The 12,713-nt window shown below is 39.8% G+C and overlaps 1 protein-coding gene across 1 annotated transcript in view; it reads left to right on the top strand.

The window, feature by feature from the left end:
• The first annotated feature begins 11,738 nt into the window (after positions 1-11,738).
• SLCO1A2 (solute carrier organic anion transporter family member 1A2) overlaps positions 11,739-12,713 on the top strand; it is a 48,982-nt gene continuing 48,007 nt past the window's right edge. The window contains exon 1 of the mRNA XM_032198766.1: positions 11,739-11,780. The gene's annotated coding sequence lies outside the window, so the exon portion shown is untranslated. The remainder of the gene's footprint in view (positions 11,781-12,713) is intronic.

Consider the following 12,713-nt stretch of genomic DNA (forward strand, 5'->3'; position numbering starts at 1 on the left):
TGGGTAATTTGCAATATAACTATAACCTATTCTGCTACGCTTTTTTTTGTTGTTATTCTTGGATATAATACTTTTCATTCTCATCCCATCGTCTGTGTGGTTAAAGCTTTCTTTCCACCTGAAACATCCTGAAATAGAGATGCCATCATTTATCATTGCCCAGGGAAGCACTCTTGACAGTTCTATTTGTTATCTCATTATCAGATCACAGTTGTGTCACTTCACATTAATTGTGCCTATCTGTACCAGCCTGGATTAGTTCTGCAGGGGCAATTTACAGTAGCAGGGGTTGTTTCGCTGCTCTGTTGCCAGCTACCAGCTTCTGCTTGTCACCTGCACTGCCCCTGGACAGACTGTGACGTCTGAGGAGAAGGCTGGCTCCAGACAGGTCAAGCACAGAGCCACCTCAGCAAATTGTCTGGTTTGCAATTCAGCTTTGGGAAGTGATATTCTTTCAGGAAAGATTTTTTTTTTTCCCCATAGCATTATTTTTGTATGTGTGCTTGTCCCTTCCTCTTCTGCTTTCTAGCAATGGCTAAATAGTAAGTGTCACTCTGTCACTTTGTTTCCTGGTGTCCCAAACACTTGGAAATGATGTTCTCAGAACAATACTTCCTCTGAAATATATATATATTTTAAACTAGCCCTTTCAAAGTCAATGGAAATACTTCACTAGTAGGTCAGCAGAGAAGTAATGAACAAGATCTCATTAGAGTGGTCTCACTCACTGGACAGCAGAGGGCACACCATATTTCATAGGTCTCAGCCCTGCGGCATGTCGTACTGTGCAGATAGTCCTGCTAAATTAGCATTGTAGGGATTTTTCCTTCCCTAAGTATTGCAGACTTTATAGGAACTGCTTAAGAGGTGCTTTATTGAATGTCATGGAAGTCAGGGTTGGTGTGCACAGAACTAGCAGCAGAAAGTGCTACAGCTCACCTTTTCCTTTGGCAGGACAGTGGTGGCAGCAGCTCCCACAGGGCAGTGCCGGGCAGGGGATGAGTTCATCCAGGGAAGCTGCTAGGGAGCAGCAAGTGGCAGGACTATGGTGCAGGTCCAGGAGCCCAGGTGAAGGTTAGGCTGGGCACAGGCACACCTGCAGCATGGTGTAGGCAAGGCTGCAAACCCCGGGCTGAAGTGACATGTGGCACCAAGGCACAGGGTGGGGTCCCAGGGCAGGCCATTAAGGTCTTCTGGTGCTCTCCATTGCTTCCCCACCCATCTGGGTGTGCTAGTCTGAGCCATGGAGCTAGGCTGAGGACCCTGAAGCCAGCTGTGGAGAGTCAACTGCATGTCCCATGAAGAGTCCCAGAAGGGTAAGGGGGATTGGAGAGCTGATCAGGGAGCCTGGGATTGGTATGACCTGCAGGCAGGGTTCACCCTCACCCACAGGCACAGCCCTATGCAGCTGTCAGCATGGAGAGGCTGCCTAGGGGTAGTGATGAGCCAGGTCCATCCAGGAAGTCCCATCAGGAGACATGACTCTAGCAGAAGCCCAAGATCCATCTAGAAGCCAGGTACAATAAAGTTCATGCCTGAGTATTAATAATAGGACTCCTGGGCAAAGGGTATGGGGGTGTGCAGGCAAGGCCAGTCGTGGGAATTAAAGACTAACAGAAATGTTTTTATCAGTACAACTAATCTGCATATTTTACTTCCTTATCAGTTCTTCCCAGCTCTTACTCATCTCATGATTCTCCTGGTTATCCACATTGCATAAAAGTTAGTTTGTTTCTGGGATGCCTTTTGGAGTTAGGCAATGAATTTCTGATGAAATCAAGTCCAGGTGCAGTGTTGGGGGTAGTTTGCTGCAGGGGTTGCTGAACAGTGATATGACCCAACCACCAAATTGTTTTGATGCTTTCTCCCTGCCAAGTGTAGCATCAACCCAGGAGGCTACTGGTAGTTTAGAGCAGTCAGAGATGCCCCTTCATCCCCCTACCTGTGGACCGGGATTTTTATCCTCTGTTTTTATCCTTCCAGGTCTGGAAGAAATGATAAATAATATGTAAGTTAATTTTGTGGATAATGCTTAATCAAGTGCTTCAAATCTCTTAATTCCACAGATCAGTTTTATTTGCCCATCCTAGCAATATTTCTAAAGCTGGTTCCAAATGGTCTTCTGTTGATGTGGCCAGGAACCTTAGCATATCAACAGAATTTACATAAAATCTTCACCAGTGATTTAGTCATGTACATGTAATTCTCCCCAGGAGATTTTCATTTACTATAAAGATTTAACTTTTTTTTTTTTTTTTTTTTTTTTTTTTTTTTCAGGCTTTATTATTTTCCCTGGCTTGTTTTGGAGGCACAAGGTAAGGGAAAAACAAACAAACAAACAAACTATCCATACCATGTGTTAACTGTTTTTAAAAGAATAGTTTAAAAAAACATAGCTTTTGATTCTTTCTTGCAAGCCCATGACGTTGCCAGTGGTTCTGATAGTAATAAGTTTTGATAGCTAAAACAAATAACATTTGCTCACAGTTAACTTTACAGTTCCCTTATTGTAGTCTTGTCATGGAGCTAAACTTGTTTGTTGATAAATGAAACCATCAGAACAGACACAGAAAGTTCTGTGTACTGCTTTATTTTTTTTATCATTTCTCCAGGGGTTTATGGTGAAAAACTGCAGTGCATATTATACGTTAGATTTCTTCTCTGCTCTGCTATCACAGATAACTTGCCATTACCAATTTCATTCAGTACATAATTCCTAGGTAGTATTTTAAAACTCTGAAATCTTAAATGTGTTACATTACATGGCTTCTTACTAGAACGCCACACTCTGTGATGTTATCTGTAATGTATGGCAAATTAGGGTATACACAGGCAATTCTGTACATGGATATTTATAAAACTCTGACTGTAAGTTTAAAAGAATACAGTGCAACGGAAATAAAATACCATATACTTCCTCCTTGAGTGCGTAAGTTCAGGAATACAGTGCTGGATCAAAGGCTTTTTCAGCCAGTCATCTAGTCTAACAATTACATGAACTCAGAGAAAGATATGGAGTGAACATCCCCAATGACATTTTCCAAGCTCTCCCAATCTCTGGTTAAGAAACTTAGAGAACAAATGGTTACAATCTAAAACAGATTCTTTCATAGCCTCATGGCTATAAAATAGATTTATTTTAAGTTCATTTACTTAACCCATTTATTTTTCTGCTTTTCACAGCTTTCTGTGTCAGTTATTTTTATGGCATATTGTGGCCAATTTCATTTCAGGATCTCAAAATGCTTTACACATTTCACAGGTGGGCAGGTGATGGTAAGAAGTCATACTATGATTTGTAGTTCTGGAAATGAAGCTTTGATTATCCTTAGTCCTCAGACTAAGGGGTGGAAAAAAGGCAATATTCAGTTGTTTCATGTGCGACTTTCTTTTCATCTGTACAGAAATGGTAAGACTATTTCAACTTACTCTAATGGAGGACTTTGTGAAATTGATACCACATGCTTTGGGCTGTTTGCAGAGATGATAGAAATATTCTGTAGTGGCTGTAGATTTCTCACAAGATTGTTACAGACCATGCTATTCCTTACTTTAAGGGCTCAACTCTTGAACTCCGGTAAAGAAAATTATTTTTGGAATATTATCAAGTTTTGCATGGTTTGTTTGCCAAAATGTATCCATGGATAAATTTGAATATTGCACCTGAAAAAGCAGCACTGGCTGATGTTGAATTCAAACCAGACTGAATAAATATTGCTGTGAAAAGGGAAGTGCTGTTTTCCACTAAGTAGATACACAGATCTTCCTTTTAACATCCAGAACTTCAATAACATTTCGTCTTCCTACCTCAAAGTTGATCTTCCTTCTCTGACCATGTTTTCTGACAGCTATGGCAGTGTAATTGCTGAGCAACAGAGAAGTTTTTAACACAGAAGATGAGACCTCTGCAAGTGCCATGCGCAGCTCAAATCTCATTCTTGCAGGAGAACAGAATAACCCCATTGTGGAAGTAAATTAAATTGAGTAAGATACGTAAGCACTGCATTTTTACACATGCAGGCTAAGAGATTACTCAGCAGATGTACTGGTTGAGACATCTTTGCAGCTAGTGATAAATTCTGGTACCTCCCTTACTTCTTCAGAACTATGGACTTATAAGAATCTAGTGGTTTAACTAAAAATTGTATGTAATACCTGCTGGCTTTAATTACACAGATTTAGATGGGTTGTAACTTCCTTGTAGCAAGTTTTTCTTTAGCACACAGATTCCAATAGGCAAATTGTATATTCTCACACAAAGTTAAAAAACATAATAGACCAGTACAGTCTATTATTTTTAAAATGTTCTAGTAAGTCTTAAAAATCATGATTCCAACAGAACAAAACTGAGGGTGCAAGGAAAATTAGGCTTAGTAACTTCATAAAATCTCCAGAAAGAACCTGTTATTTATTAAAATGTGACAGTTTCCTGTCTTCTGGCCTCTTACTTTCCAAGTGCAGAGCTTTCTATTTTTTATTTTTTTATTTTTTGTTAAGGTTTATGAATCATGTGCAGAGAAAGAAACTCTTCTGCAATGTTTTTTTACATTAGTCCCTTTTGATGAGTCATTTTAACACAGATGCTCTCATTTAACTCTGCTGGTGCATCAGAGTCTCGACTTGATCACAAGTTTTTGGAACATGAAATTTTTCTAATAGCAGGAAGCTGTCAGAGTTGGTTTCTCCTTTGTCATATAATTTCTTTGAAAAGGTCAGTATGGCCCTATCTTCTGGGCAGAATTCATTAAATTACAAATATGTTGGTCAAGGTTTAAAATCAAAACCTTGTTTGACAGAATAACCGTGACCTTAACAATCACTTTACTGGGACCAGAAAAAATGGCCTTGTGTAAGTAAAAATAATAAGGACATTACCTTCAAAAATCGGTATTTAAAAAACATCTTTCAAGTTACATAAAATACATTATTTTTTCCCTCTGTTTTTTAGAGGTTTGTAAAATATTCTTAAGTAAATACAGAATCCCTGTGAATTTACTGGTGACAAAAATAAGGACTGAGCCAGGAGCACGAATCAGCAGTTCTTTTGACTTCAAGCCATTTCAGTTTACAAAGTCAAGGACCAATATCTTGTTTAAAATGATCTATAATTTTCCTTTATATATATGATATATATGTATATATATATATATGATTTCACAAGATGTAGGTAGGCTAAATAACATGTAATTTGTGGCCTGATTCTGACAGTGTTTACCTTACCTAGATAGAATACCCTTCAAAGTTGCCCAAATGAAATTGAGAGAAACTGTCCCCTGGTCTTTTCCCTGTTCATGAATAAATATGCCTTTCTCCCTAAAATTATTTTTACAAATAAAGATACCCTTTTATATACACCAGTATTTCTTGTAGGATATTTGCTGCGTTGACTTAGCAGTGTTCTTTTTAGTGTGGGTGAAGAGAATGACAAAAAAAATAGTGTGCCTTAAATCTAGACAGAGACTTCTGTCAGTATTATTGGGCACCATAACGCCCTTGCTAATAAACACATTTTTCTGAGCAGGATTTAATCACATTTTGTAAAAGATGTGTCACAATACACAAACCTATCCAATCAAGATCAATTCAGATGTGTGGTTTGTCACAGCATGCATTCATAGAAATATTTTTGAATAGTATGGCTTAGAAAATAAACCATATAGCCAGATAATTATTACAATAAATAAATAAACAGACTTATATTCATTCTGATTGGTCAGTATTGGGAAAAATGTATAAATCCAATTATTGTTTATTGCTGCCTATATGAACCTGAGGGTTATAATTCTAGGTGTATTTCAAGTAATGAGAGTTTACTCAATGATAACCATGATCAAAAAAAGAGGATAATAAATTCAGTGGTGAAAATTGTCTTTTTTCTCTCCTGCAGCCTGTTTGAATACTGCTCAAAATCTCAGTCTGGAAAAAATATTTCTAGCTATAAATTATGCTAGATTGTCAGAAAGACAGTTTGCAGCAGTGCTGATGCATCATGTAGCTCTTTCAGTTTTTGGAGGGAAAAAAGAGGCAAGAACACCTAGTGAAGTAGGTTCATTCAATACATCGCTTTTCAGTTCCATCATTTTGTTATTTCTTATTTTCTTGTGTTTTTCAGAAAATTCAGTAAGTGAGCTAGTGAAATAGTCTTAGAAGTGTTCTTGGTCTCTGAATGTCTATGTGAGTAGTAGGTATGCACATGTGAACATGGTGAAAGGATATCCATGTTCAGCTGAGTCCAAAAAAGGTATCAAATATTTCCCAAATGAAAGGCATTTGTTTTTGTTTTAGTTTAAAAAAAGGTCACTGTTTTAGTTAATATGTAATTAGAATTGTGCTGCCAGATATCATCCATCTCACCTGATGTACAAGTGTTTGGTGGAAAATTTTGGTCTCAATTGTACTTCATGAGATTCTTGGGAAGCAGTAGTTCTTGCTTTCTTTTTTTTTCCTCAGGAGACACAAAAGTTTGTTCAAGGGCAGAGCCAGCCAGTGAGCTGGAAGGAAATTAATTCCCACTAGTAAATTCTAGGTTGGTCTAAAGGAAAGTCTTAAGTACTTGTAAACTGCCCCACTCCTGTCTCTTGGAGTAGAGAGCAGCCTAGAAGATTTAAACATGAAGCTGAAGGATCATGCCTTTATTCTACATTCCCATAAAAAAAGCTTTAGTCTCGAACAGGAATTGAAGATACAAAATAAAAATAGTAATAATAATAATAATAGTTGTTCTGTATACTTCTAATTTTTAGCCAGGTAAAAGATAAAGATGGAATCACATGCAGAATTCAACAAGTATGGGAAAAGTGCAACAAGGGTTGAAGAAAGACAAGGAGCATCAGTGAAATAGGATTGTAGCTGAAGCAGAACTGAAAGCAGAATGAATAGAGGAAAAATACAGACACATAAGCACACATTGATTTTAACTATGTGGGTAATTGTATTATGTTCAGTAGAGCTCTTTATGATTGCTTTCAATTTGATGATATTTTTAGTGCTTTGAAGATAAACTAGTCCTTGTGGCCTGTGTTAAAGAGAGTGGATTATTTATTTCTTATGTGATGTGCAAACTTTAATAAATGCCCCATTTGGGGGGGGGGGGGGGAGATGCTAAGCATCTATAGCTGTGGATTTCTTCTGTAATTCCTGTGAATTTCAGTTCTGAATTTAAAACTATCCAGAATTTTTTTCTTTGAGCAGGAAGCAAAGCGAATTGGGCTTTGTTATTGCTCATTTTTTCATTGAATGCCCTAATGAGGCTGTCGTGAGCACTGACACTTCATGTGTGGGTAGTTAATATTACTGCCAAGTAATTAAAAATAGAGTCTCAGTGTCTATGTTTTGGAGCAGGAGAATTTTGCTTTTAAATTATCGGTCACAGTGACCATGGCTCATTATTGTGTTTTATGGGAAGATTTAGAACATTTTCCATTTAGAGGGAGTCTGCTCCTATAGTTGAATAAAACAGAAGTTCAATATGTACTATGAATGTGTGAAGTTTATATGCAACTGGAGACCCTAAGATGCATTAAGCATTGAAATAATCAGCTTTGAGGAAGTTGAATACTTGGCCAAGTTCTGCAGAAGACCTCAGAGTACAAAAGATGCTGCCTTTAGCTGAACTAATGCTCTAGGAGTTGGGAGGAAAACCCAATAATCTCATCAAATTGTGAATTTCTTAATTTGAAAAATAAAGTTAATCTCCAAAGACAATATATTTAACAGGTACCACCATGAACAAGTTAAAAAGCTGCACAGTTTTAGTTTTGTATTTCCTCTGTTAGTGTTCCTCATTAAATTTCCATAGTGAACCAAATCAATCCCTGAAACAAAAAATAGTATGAAGCTATTTCTATCAAGAATAATTGGCTATATTTTCACTCAGATGGGCTGAGTCATAAGATAAAACTCTGCTGACATACTGATAATGTAAATCCCTTTTTATGGAAATACATACTTCTACATGTGGGACTTCAGCATTTTAGGTTTGAAGAACTGGTATGTTCCCTTCCAATTGCCTGGGCACTTCTGGGAAGGAACTTGTTGTCTTAAGGTGTTGACTGATTTCTTTAGTTTTATTCCCCAAGACAAGATACATCACAGTCAGAATTGTATTCCTGATAGTACAGAGCTCTTTAGCTGCCTGCAAAATAAAATGTACTCTGTGGTATGGTAGAAATTATTTCAGAATCCTGTCTGGTTGAAGTGCTACTTCTTCTTTTTCTCCTTTTTTTTTTTTTTTTTTTTTTTGGTTTCCAGAACTTAGCATGGTCTACATAAATGTATTTCTTTGCCATAGGTGATTGCTTGTGAGCTTTCTGATTACTGCTTTCTATATCCTTTGCATATCTGTTTCATTCTCCCTTTTCTTAACCTGCCCCCAGGCTATTCAATTAGACAGTCTCTGGGGTATCTTTCTGTGTCCAAACTGCCATCTGAAGAATTATATAAAGATCCTCAATTTCTGCTTTTTTTTTTTTTTTCTTTTTTTCTTATATTAGTTTCTCCTTTGACTAGCTCACCTACTTTTTATATGATTGTTTTCTTTTTATTAAGAGCTATATATAACATCTACTAACATTTCATTGCCAAGTTGGTTTTTTTTTTTCTTCCTCTTTTTTTCCTATGCCTAATGTAAGCTATGAACATAAATAATATTAAGGGTTATTTTCATTCCTCAAATCCCTCATAAATGATGCACACCATAGTACTGAGCTACAGGAGTCTTTAATCCTTTCCTCTTTTTTTGTTTTTGTTTTTGTTTTTGTTTTTTGTTTTGCCACTCTAAAAAAACAGAGTGTCACTGCAATAAATAGGTTGCTCAGTGGCTGAAGGCATTTTACAGGAGTAGCAATATTATTCCCTACCCTCTCTCCCCCAGCTCAGCCTTTACACTGATTGTGCTAGTTCCTGTTCACCTGATACCTGTAACCATCAGATATGAACATCCGTAGTTTTTATTTGTCCTGAACTTAATACAGCTTGACTCTTAGTAATGGTAGAATATCCTGAGTTGGAAAGGACACATAAGGGTATTTAAGTCCAACTGCTGGGTCTGGTGAGCACCACCCAAAAACCAGACCCCATATCTGAGAGTGTTGTCCAAACACTTTCTGAATTCTGACAGGCTCAGTGCTGTGACCACTTTCCTTGGGAGCCCCTTCCAATGCCCCACCACCCTCTGGGTGCAGAACCTTTCCCTAACCCCCAGCCTGACCCTCCCCAGTCCCAGCTCCATGCTGTTCCCTCAGGTCCTGTCGCTGTCCCCAGAGAGCAGAGCTCAGCGCCTGCCCCTCCGCTCCCCTCGTGAGGGAGCTGCAGGCCACCATGAGGCCTCCCATCAGCCTGCTCTGCTCTGGGCTGAGCAAACCAAGGGACCTCAGCCACTCCTCACACATCATGCCCTCTAGACCCTTCACCATATTTTTAGGCCTCCTTTGGATGCTGTCTGATAGTTTTATGTCCTTCTTATCCTTGTGGCAGCCAAAACTGCACACACAACATGAGGCTGTACCAGCACAGAGTGGGAATATTATGTTGATTCTTGTTGCTGCCTTTCATCTAGAGAGCCAGTTTGTTCATCTGTGTCAAATCTGTTGTTAAGTATAAAATCATTAAGGTTGGAAAACACCTTCAAGATCATCTGGTCCAACCATCCCCCTACTACCAATGTCACCCACTAAACCATGCAGGCCCAACCTTTCCTTGAACACCCCCAGGGACGGTGACTCCACCACCTCCCTGGGCAACCTGTTCCAACGCCTGACTGCTCTTTCTGAGATGAAATGTCTCCTAATCTCCAACCTGAACCTCCCCTGGTGCAGTGTGAGGCCATTCCCTCTAATCCTATTGCTAGTTACCTGTGAGAAGAGACTGACACCCAGCTCCCAACACCTTCCTTTCAGGTAGTTGTAGAGAGCAATAAGGTCTCCCCTGAGCCTCCTCTTCTCCAGACTAAGCAACCCCAGTTCCCTCAGCTGCTTCTCACAGGAATTGTGTTCCAGACCATTCACCAGCTTCGTAGCCCTTCTCTGGGCATGTTCCAGGGCCTCAGTGTCCTTCTTGTACTGAGGGGCCCAAAGATGAACACAGTACTCGAGGTGCACCCTCACCAGAGAAGAGCATGGGGACGATCACCTCCCTGGTCCTGCTGGCTATACTATTCCTGATGGAAGCCAGGATGCTGTTGGCCTTCTTGGCCATGTGGGCATGCTGCTGGCTCATGTTCAGGTGAGCATCAACCAACACCCCCAGATCCTTTTCCTCTGAACAACTTTTGAGCCATGCTCCCCCAAGCCTGTAGCGCTGCATGGTGTTGTTGTGGCCAAAGTGCAGGATGCAGCACTTAGCCATGTTGGACCTCATCCCGTTGGCCTCTGCCCATTGACCCATCCTGTCCAGGTCCTTCTGCAGGGCCTTCCTACCCTCCAGCAGATTGACACTTCCTCCCAACTTGTTGTCATCTGCAAACTTACTGAGGGTACACTTAATTCCCTCATCCAAATCATCAATAGAGATATTAAAGAGGATGGGCCCCAACACCAACCCCTGGGGAACACCACCGGTGATGGGTTACCACCTTAATTTTACTCCTTTCACCACTACTTTCTGGACCAGCTGTCCAGAAAGTTTTTAACCCAGCAAAGAGTGCACCCGTCCAAGACATGTGCTAACCTTAGTTCATCCAGAAAATCTTACTTAATGCATCAGTTCAATTGAAATGAACAAAAATGGAAGGTTTGGAAGACTGCCTCTTTGAAGAACAGAGCCACAGTGTTAATAAACTGTTAACCTGGGCAAATCTGGGTTCATCACTCAGAATAAGAGGACAATCCTCAGGCTTGGCACTGATGCCCATGGCCTGTGTCCACGGAAGCACTAAGGATAATTCCCAACTACTCTCCAACCAGAGAGAAGGAAGCAAAGGAAGGTGGAGATTGTTTTCACCACATTTGGGGTGTCAGTGAGGAAGCATTCTTTCTTCTCTCCAAATAGTTTGCCCTTGTCTTCTCTGCTTTCCAGAGGTTTTGTTCTATAGAAATGCCCTTCTACTGTCTTGTAAGAGCCACCTCATGGCATTATTGCAAATGGGCCAAAGGCATACACGTGTCTGTGTGTGTATTAACTCATTCATGATCTCAACATCTGCCACTCTGACACTTATTAAGCACAGACCTTTACCTTCTTTGCTGACGCTGTTGCTTATAGAAAATGCAACTATATTAATTCTGAGGGTATTTCTTGCACTGTGTAAAGGAATTATTAGGCTCTTTTACACATTATGTTAATGAGATAGAACCTCAGCTCATCAGTTTGGTGTTTTCTTCTTGGCAATATGCATGCTGTTACGTTAGGAATTTCTTTATTTGTGGTGAATTAAAGAACAAAACAAAACAAATCACAGAACTTCACCAGGGATTATGAAAGTGGCATTTTGCTGCCCAACTTGTAAAATTTTTGACTAATGCCTAGAGGAGATGTAGAGTGTATATTTTTTCCTTAGGACTTTTCTGCTCATTTTGTCTTTCATCTTGTATGACCACCTTCTTTCAAGGGCAAACAAACTTGGCTGTCTTCCTGGGCTTGCAGCTGCTTTTGTAAGTTTTCTTTGAGAGGAGAGCAGCTTGAATACTGGATTTGGATTCAACTGCTCTGCTGGAGAGAGTGGACTTCGGTGGGGGAGCAGAGAAATAAACTCTGCAGTTCTGGGGCTGTCAGGAGTCAGTGCGGGGCTACAGTTCATGGGCAGACAACTCTAGCTCATCTATCACGTGCAGTCTGGACCAAGGGTAAGTGTGGATGGTAATCCCCATGGTTTGCCAATGAGAAACTGGCTGTGTACTGATGATGTGGAGATAAAAGGGAGGAAGAGATTCTGTGTGGTAGTGAGGGTACTATGACGGTACTAGGTCCTTCTGCATTGCCATCATATTTATTTATCTATCTATTTATCTATTTATTTTAGGTTAAGGCATAACAGCTTTATTTGTTTTATGGCTTCAGCTGCGTAACTGCATTCAAGTGGCAAGCCACTTTCTGTTTACTTTTGGTTCTTTAGGCAGTAGTATCCGATCACAGCAAAATCATATTCTCAGTGGTATTTGAATCTTTCAAGTGTCGTATCTGTGCTGAAATACAGCACAGCAGGATAGGTGCCATCAGCCTCTGGAACAGTATGAATGCTAAGAGGCTGGAAGGACAGGAGAACAGGGGCCTTGCCAGTAGTGGAGAGCCAAAGGTTTGGAATTATTGGGTACTGTATAGATATGGGCAGGCTAAGCAAAGGTCATTGTGAGGGGTAGGAGGTGAATGGGACTAAGGGGATGGGGAAGGATCTTCATAATAGAGCTGAAATGGGAATCTTGTAGTTGAAGAAGAAGTCCTGACTTCTGATGTCTCAGGGGTTGTGTAGAAAGAGAAAGTCTGGAGTCTGGCTGGCCCTACTGCTGATTGAGAATGACCTTGCCCTGCTCTCTAATGCTCAAGGGGTAAAATGAGAGCTCTGAGGGAGCAGAGCTGTTGCTGTGACCTCCCTAAGTGTCTCATCTCAAGTGTGCCAGTGTCCTACCCACAAGCTGTACTTCCATGTTCTCAATATTCTCCTGTTTTTTTTTTTTTGTTTGTTTTTTTTTTTTTTTTGTTTTGTTTTTTTTTTTGTTTTGTTTTGTTTTGTTTTGTTTTGTTTTTGTTTTTGTTTGTTTGCTTGTTTTGAATTTGATTGG

The sequence above is a fragment of the Aythya fuligula genome, chromosome 1 (genome assembly GCF_009819795.1).
Source record: "Aythya fuligula isolate bAytFul2 chromosome 1, bAytFul2.pri, whole genome shotgun sequence".
NCBI lineage: Eukaryota > Metazoa > Chordata > Aves > Anseriformes > Anatidae > Aythya > Aythya fuligula.